Genomic DNA, 8,992 nt, shown 5'->3' on the forward strand with positions numbered 1-8,992 from the left:
GGCTTATTAGAAGAAAGAAAGAAAGAAAGAAAGAATTTTTATTTGTAAGCATCGTGTTGATACATCAGTGACATAAACAATACAACAAAAAAAAGAAAAAACAAAAACTTAAAATAACAATACAATTAAATAATATCTAAGAAAGACTTTAAAAAGAGGCATAAATAAATAAAAACAAAATGCTGCCTACATAGCAGTACGATGCCACAAAAAGGGAAATCACTCAGCATTTGCTGTCGTCCTAGGAATTTCACACACACAAAAAAAAAAAAAAAAAATTAACGATTTAAATTATATAGTTTTTTTTTTCTATACTTAAATTAAAATACGATTCGTACTATGTGTGAAATTCGCAAAGACGGCAGCACTGATTTTCAGTGATCAGTATTACAGACCGTGGCTCTTGCTTCACGAGTCTGACCTTTAAGAAATTTATACACGGTACTGGGATCAAGCCTATTTTAAACGCCGTTGCGGCGCCAAGATCAAGTGGCCAAGTCGAGGGATACAATAGGACAATATTAGACGCGCTAGCTACAAAATCACATGGAAGAGATGAAAGAGCATGGGATGAATTCGTGCCTGGGATCCAAATGGGACTTAATACAACGGTAAGTAGGACAACGCAGAAAAGTCCATGTGACCTTCTTTTTGGTTATAAGGTTGTGAATGTATCCGAATCGATATTAAATGACGTTTAGGAAGATACGAATGTGGTTGCGTCATTTGAAGAAGTGCAAAACATGAGGAGGGAGAGCGGAGACCGTGTAGAAGTACAACAAATGAAGAATGGAGGTCGTTTTGATGGAGAAAAGGAAACCAGCGCCGCGTTATAACATGGTTGAAACATGGTGACAGTTGAAAGAGTCATTAATAGTGGCAATGGAGAGTCAAAAAAACTTTTGGCTAAATACCATGGGCCTTATAGGATTGTTAAAATTTTGCCGAATGATAGATTTTTCGCAGAAGACACTCCCATAACGAGGAGGCGAAAATCGCCGATATGAAACTGTTGTAGCGGTGGATGGAATGTCCTCCTGGTTAACTCTCGGCACTGAACTAAAGACTTCCAGAGATGGTGAGGAGGACGATGGTGATACTGACGACTGAGAAGTTATTGTATGGTATTGTGTGGTAACGTATTCTTGTATTGTGTATTACCTACATATACCTATATCGGAGGGTCAACCCTCCGACATTAAAAGACAACAATCACAAAAAATCAGTAATATACATCGCATCCCTCAATGTACTTATACTGAGAAAAGAAGAAAACCTTTCGGAGGTAACATTTGCGCTAACACAAATCAAATGGGACATTATTGGTATGAGTGAAGTCAGGAGAATGGGTGAAAGTATCACTTCTCATCCAGATTACTTACTTTACCACCTAGGGGAGACGCAAGGTCAATATGGGGTAGGTTTTATTATCAAGGATTGTATAAAAAGTATGTAGAAGAATTCATTGGTATCTCCGAGCGCATTGCGATTATGAATATAAAACTACCAGGATATAAGAACCCATTGTCTATTGTTTACTTACTCACCAACAGAGCAATCAAATTTAGAAACCATCAATACCTTCTACCATGATATAAACAAAGCAATTCAAAAACACAGCCATAAAAATCTAATAGTAATGGGAGACTACAATGGTCAAATTGGAGCAAGACGGCCAGGAGAAAACACAATACTAGGACCATTTACATATAGTAACAAGCCCAGAAGTAGGAATGGGGAAAAAATTGTACACTTTGCACTAGAAAATAACTTAACAATCCTAAACATTATATATAAGAAAAACAGAAAAAGCATGTGGACCTGGATCTCACCATGCCGCCAAATAAAAAATGAAATTGACTTTATCATGACCAACAAAGCCCATTACTTCACCAACTTTAGCGTCATCAAAAGACTCAATTTTAACACCAATCACAGGCTTATCAGAACAGAACTAATAACAAAACAACCAAAGAAACCTAGACCAAGACAAAATTTTGGAAACACAGGACTCAATAAACATCAAATAGAACAAATAACAATCGGCCTAAGAAACGAACTTAAAGACTTCAAAGACCATACCAAGAAGCTAGAAATCCAAGAAAATACAACCAATTAGAGAATACCATCAAAACTCAGATAAAAAATGTAACCCAAAATAAATAAAAATTTTAACAAAAAGAAAAACCGACTTCAAACAAAACACTATTTTAAAAAAACAAATGAATATGCACGAAAAAGTAATAAAAATAATTGCGTATTCAACATATTTTTTAGAGTCTTCCTAAGTTAAATGAAATGAAAAATATTAGACTACTTAAAAGTCGATTAACGATTATATCATGTAGTTATAGTTATTGGTATATTTGGAGCCGGTGTCAGCCACGGTGCCCTTGCCCCAACAATCAAAAGAAAGAAGCGATACGAGCCCCTTGATTGATCCAGTATATTATTGTGTAAAAGGTAATTTGTAAAAAACATATTTGTTAAAGTGTTCTCGTATTGTTTTTTGATAGATATACTGTAGGGTTTTATTGGCTGACACCGACTCCAAATATAATAATAATTATAACTACATGATATAATAACTGAAAATCACGCATATACATAATGCAAATTTAAGACTTATGTCGTTTTCATATGGATACCATCATCGGAAAAAAATAAAAAAAAATGGGACCCCACGGGAAGCACTACCTTTCAAACAAAAAAAAATTATCAAAATCGGTCCACCCAGTGAAAAGTTATGAGGTAACAAACATAAAAAAAAAAAAAAAAAAAAAATACAGACGAATTGATAACCTCCTCCTTTTGGAAGTCGGTTGAAAAGATCTATCAACAACCACTAGAAAACTACTCGAGGAAAGAAACCACCTACTTAGCACAAAAAATGCGCAAAATAGAAGCACAAAACTAGCCAAGATTAGCAAAGAAATTAAAGAAAGCATAAGGAAGGACAGAAAACAATTGAGGATGGAAACAATAGAAAATTGTATACTCAGAACAGGAGGAACTAAGAAAGCGCTTAAAGAACTAACAAACACAAAAAACCGGATTGTAAAAATAAAAAATTATCGAGGAAAATGGAAGCATCGCAGAAGAGACATATTAGAAACCGCCACGTCATACTACAAGAAACTTTACGGGGAGAATATTACGCAAGACGGTATCGAAGTGTTAGAAACCTCGAACATACCTAATATTCTTCATAGTGAAGTCAAAAAACCTATTGACACTCAAAAGAACGGTAAGGCACCCGGACCTGACGGCATAAGCAACGAAATTCTAAGACATAGTAAGGAAATCTTGACACCTATCGTCTACACTCATATGTTTAATGAGATCATAAACAGCGAAACCATACCTCAGCAATGGACTGAGTCTGAGATCATTCTACTTTATAAGAAAGAAAGGATAAATATGATATCGGAAACTACCGTCCTATCAGTCTCATGTCCAACATATATAAAATTTTTGCTAAAGTCATACTAACACGGGTCGAAAAAACCCTAGACGAACACCAACCAATCGAGCAAGCCGGATTTCGCAAAAACTATTCAGTAGTCGATCACATCCATGTAGTACGTCAAATACTTGAGAAATATAATGAATACCAATTAACATACTATATCGCATTTATTGATTACAGGAAAGCATTTGATTCTCTTACACACAAAAAAATATGGGAGGCACTACTATAACAAGGAGTTGAACATAAATACATTCGACTTATAAAAAACATATACAGTCGTAGTACAGCGAAAATTCAATTAGAAAAGAAAAGTGTTTCCTTCAGAGTAGAAAAAGGTGTCAGACAGGGAGATCCCCTGTCTCCGAAACAATTTTCCGCAGTATTAGAATCAGTCTTCAGAAGACTTACCTAATTGGAATCATCTAGGATTGAATATAGATGGTGCATTGATGTCGCATTTGAGATTCGCCGACGATTTAGTGCTACTGGCGAAAAATTCAAACGACTTAAGTAAAATGCTAGAAGAACTTGCAACAGCAAGTGAGAGAGTGGGATTGACACTGAATCCGGAAAAAACTAAAGTGATGACAAACGGAATCATGCACACTATAAAATTAGGGAACACGGAAATTGACTATACTAATGAGTACGTTTATCTGGGACAGCTTATTACTCAAAAAGATCCTATGCTAAAAGAAGTGGAGAGAAGAATAACAAATGGCTGGAAGAGATACTGGAGCCTGAAAGAAGTTATGAAAGATAGAACATTCCCTATAAAAATAAAAAGTAAATTGTTCGACACTTGCATACTACCTGTTCTTACTTACGGTTGTCAATCATGGACTTTAAACCAGGAAATATTGCAAAAACTAGCAACTTGCCAATATGCAATGGAAAGGAGTATGCTAAATGTGAAAAAATCGGACAGATTGAAAAACTGTGCGATAAGAAGGAAAACAAAAACTACAGATATAACAATCAAAGTAAAAAGACTTAAATGGAGATGGGCTGGCCACTTGATAAGAGGACACGACAAATGGAGCAAAAGAGTGACACGGTGGTACCCCAGAGAAGGCAAAAGGAAGAGAGGTAGACCGCAGAAAAGGTGGGACGACGACATCAGACAAGTGGCAGGAATCATGTGGAACAGAGTGGCTGAAGAAAGGGATGAGTGGAAAAGGTTGGAGGAGGCCTTTGCCGACTGGCAAACAGATCTACAATTTAAATAAAACTAATTATTACGGATGAATCGCGTATATTAATTATTTTTTAAACATCCCGACGTTTCGAGCACTTTACAGCGTTCGTGGTCACGGGTAGACTAAGGTGGCATTTGTCTATTTGAAGAACAAAGAAATATTATTTGCAACTACCGCCAACGATTTCTCAATTGGTATCTTGAGTAACGTTCCGGTTGCACGCAGAAGGCATTGACTGTATCTTTAGGTCTTGCAGTCTGTTGGATTTGGGATTTTAAATTTTTAATAAGTGGATCCCAGGTGTTAGAAAGTCTCCAACCATCTTCTCTATTGAAGTTCGGATGTTTTTGAATTTCAATAGCCTCGCGTATCATTCTAGGAATGAATCTGTGTTCTTTAGCGAGGATCTGTGGTTTATCAAATCGGATAAAATGGTTAGGTTTATCCAGAGCATGTTCACAGACTGCAGACTTTGAAGAACGCCTATTTTGACATCTCCTATATGTTCCTTGACCCTGGTACCGATACTTCTCTTTGTTTGGCCTATGTAAGATAAACCACACTCACATTCGAGTTTATATACTCCTGCAGTTTGTAAAGGAATATTACTCTTGATAGGTCTCAAGAACTGGCTCACTTTCTTATGAGGCTTGTAAACGGTTCTAATTGAAGCTCGCTTCAAGATGTTGCCAATCCTGTCTGTAACTCCCTTCACATATGGTAGAAATGCAGGTTGTCGCTCAACTGTGGGTGGCTTGCTACGGCTTCTGCGATGCTGGCGAGGCACGGGCAGCTTGTTCTGGTGGAGTGCAAGCTTGACCTGACGTAGCTCGTCCTCTAGGTGTTCAGCATCGCAGAGATGGTGGGCTCTCTGAAACAAAGATTTGCCAACGGTAGCTAACTGGCTAGGGTGGTGGTGCAAGTCACCATTTTTCGTGTGTGTGGGTTTCCTATAAACTTTACTGGAATTAACATTTAGTCTTTGTTTTGTTTCAATCGGTTCATATATAAAAAAGTTATGTCAATCTAAAGAATCATCGTTTCTCTTTTTTAGGCACTGACTCTGATTGTCATTTTGATCTGCGGTCACGAAGTGACAATCGCTTAAAGATGCCAACAGCTCATACTCGCTTTTACAGTGAATCTTTTACTGTTAAAGCTGTGAAGCTATGGAATATGCTTCCCCCGGAAATCCGTCGGTCTAATTCTATTTATATATTTAAACGTCGTGTGAAAACTCACTATCTTTCCGTACAATAAGTAATGTATGTACGTTTATTGAATATGTATTATATATAAAAATGTTATATGTGTGTATTTATATTTATTTTTATGTATCTATGTATGTAAGTATATACATATACATATATTTATATGTAACGTATGTAGGTTATATATATTTTATATTAGTATGTATATTATAAGTCATTATTTTCGTTTATCATGAATATTATTTTATTTTTATTTTTTGCACTATCCTGTTTCTGCTTTTGCAAATCCTTTCACCAAAGGTTGTCTGTTAGAGATTGCTTTAGCAATAAGACCGCCTTTGCACGCTCTTATTTTCTTTTCTTTGTTGTAATTGTTCTCTTTATTTGTATGTCCTTTCATTGTGTGTGCAATAAAGTATTAAATAAAATAAATAAATAAATCACATCATCACGTCAACCAATCAAATCAAATTAAAAACAAAATACCACAATATTGTATTCATCCTTACCTTAATAAATTATTTTATATTCAAGTCTGTCTCAACACCCACTAATTACTTTTTGAATTACTCAAATCGAATATTCCGTTCAAAAGATATTAAACCCAAAGCACAGCGGTTTAAATTTCTTAGTAGTTTCCGTTTGATTTTGCTAGATGGCGCTGTACCGTCAGTCATAATTCCTAAAACGCGGTGTCAAGATTTTTGTGAAAATAATGACCTTCCCAGGCAGCTTCCGTCCATTCAGGCAAAAGGCCGAATGTCTGGATATGTTTGGACTGTCTTTTGAATTGTTTTTCTAGGATGTCTTCGTCGTTGTTTGGATTTCTATTTTGATAGTTAAAGTTCGATATCTTCGCTCAGCTCAACTTGTCGTGTCGCTCACGAATGCACCGGCGCTCGGGCTTGGTGTAGAATACGGATTTGTCAATTGCGTCCAATAGCGGTTCGTTCGTTCGTTCATTCGAATTGACACGCTTTCCCCTCTGGTTTTGGCCCCCGGTCCGCTACCCGCGGCAAGCCCCGAGGACCGAGCTGGCGGGTTGTTAGCGTATGATGATACCGCTACTCCGACGCTACTGACTGTCGGGTGAACTCCTTCTGTGTTCAATTGCTTAAGCGCGTTTACCATGCCCTCGCCCACTGCGCCGCAGGGCTTATAGTCGATTCGTTGCCGTTGCTGAGGTTGGGCTGGATGCCATAATGGCGACTGGCGAAGCCACCTTCACCGTTTGCGGTCGCAAGAAAGTCCCGGACTCTGCTCAAGACACCTCCTCATCGGATGCTGGTAAGGAATCCTTCGCAGTCAGCCATCTCGCGCACTCCTCTGCACCGTCAGCGGAGATGGTCTTTCTGACCGCAAAGCGCAGTGTGACACTAAATTCTTCCGCGCCGGAGCCGACGTTGCCGCTGCAAACAACATCGAAACCTGCGCGCAGCTCTCTCATTCCCACCCCACCGCAAATCGCAGTGGAGCGTTTCTCCTCTCCTCCACGGGGATCAAAGAAGCAGACGCCAGTGGTACCATCTAGCATGCCACTCCTGTCTCTAGAATCTGGAGATTCTGGAGTGGAGACGAACTCCGCCACACCCGGACTGACATACGCGGCTGCAACGGCGTCCCCGGCGAGGAACACTCCCGCCATGACTACGAAAACCGCAACCACGGCGGCTACCACTGCCACCTATGCTGCCTTGACCGGCTCAAACGTGCCGAAGATATCTAGCCGCCGCTTATAGTGGAAGCACTACCAGATTGGCCAACACACTTCCGGGAGCTAAAGAAGCTGCTCGGACATACACCAAACGGACGCCCGTTCGGGAAAGGTGTCAGGTTTATCCCGAAGTCGTACCAGGAGTTCCGGTTAATCCAACGGTACTTGACCCAGCAGGAGAATACAGTCGGAATCTCCTGGTTCTGCTACTCGCTCCCGGCAGAGAGGAGCATCAAGGTAGCAATCCGCGGCCTACCGGCAAACACCAAGCCAGCATGATGCAGAGCTACGAGAGCTTGGTTATGTCTCGAAGTATGTGCGGACGATTCCTGCGCGACCTGGCAGACCAGGCTGTCTCCTGTTTGTGCAACTGCAACGGACACCAGCCCTCATCCCGGGAATATACGAAGTGAATGAACTTTTATGCATGCCCGGGATCACCATCGAAGCATGGCGCGGCCGTAAGGGACCCGCGCAATGCCACCGCTGTCAGCAGTTCCGGCATTCATCACATAACTGCCATAGACCTATTGCCTGTGGGCGTTGTGGAGAGAACCATGCGGCCAGGGACTGTCAGCGCCCCTTGGAGGAAACCCCGACATGCGCCAACTGTGGCGGCGAGCACACGGCAAATAATTCCTCCTGCCCAATATACCATAAGGAATATACCATACATATATACCATAAGGAAGCGAAGAACCGCCGAGTGGGAACCGTTGTACGCACCACAGCTGCGCGCTGTTATACCCTGACTACGTATGGGAAAGGGCTGACTATCCATTCCTGTGATCTGCTTCATCAGCGATATGGAGTCAAGCCCTCAATTCCATTTCAGAGATAGAGCAGTTCAATCTCAGTCTCGGTACGGGTCGGAAGTCGAATAATCGACTACTAAATCTATTACTAAATCTATTTCTAAATCCTTAATTAATTTCTATTTCATTGTAATAATTTTCTATTTCATTAAATAAAAAATTAAATTTCTAAATTAAATTTAGTTTCGTGAATAGTGTTTTTTTTTAAAAAACCAATAAAGAAATCACGTATAACATTTTTGGTGGCAGCGGTGGGATACGAAATTCATTATTTCGCCCAAATACGTCTCCCGAAAATCAAAAACTTCGAAAAAACAGTTCAAAGTGAAAACAGTTTAAAGTGAGTGAATTAAATCGCAAAATGCAAAAGTGTTTAAAACAGTGTCTAAGGAAAAACTCCGAATCATCCCATCATCAGTTCATTTGAAACTGTGGAAGATACAGTTTAACTCGTCCTTGGATCAACATGTTCCTGGCGTTCCGGTTGTTCCTGGCGTTCCTGTTGTTCCTGTCCATCATCAACGCGTAAGTGGAGATTTATTTCGCTAAATATAAGGAACTCAGAGCAATAGGAATGTACT

At 39.6% G+C, this 8,992-nt stretch overlaps 1 pseudogene; it reads right to left on the reverse strand.

Annotated features, from left to right (window-relative positions):
* Nucleotides 1–4,841: 4,841 nt before the first annotated feature.
* LOC124542780 lies at nucleotides 4,842–7,013 on the reverse strand (annotated as a pseudogene).
* Nucleotides 7,014–8,992: the final 1,979 nt, after the last annotated feature.

The sequence above is a fragment of the Vanessa cardui genome, chromosome W, assembly GCF_905220365.1.
Source record: "Vanessa cardui chromosome W, ilVanCard2.1, whole genome shotgun sequence".
NCBI lineage: Eukaryota > Metazoa > Arthropoda > Insecta > Lepidoptera > Nymphalidae > Vanessa > Vanessa cardui.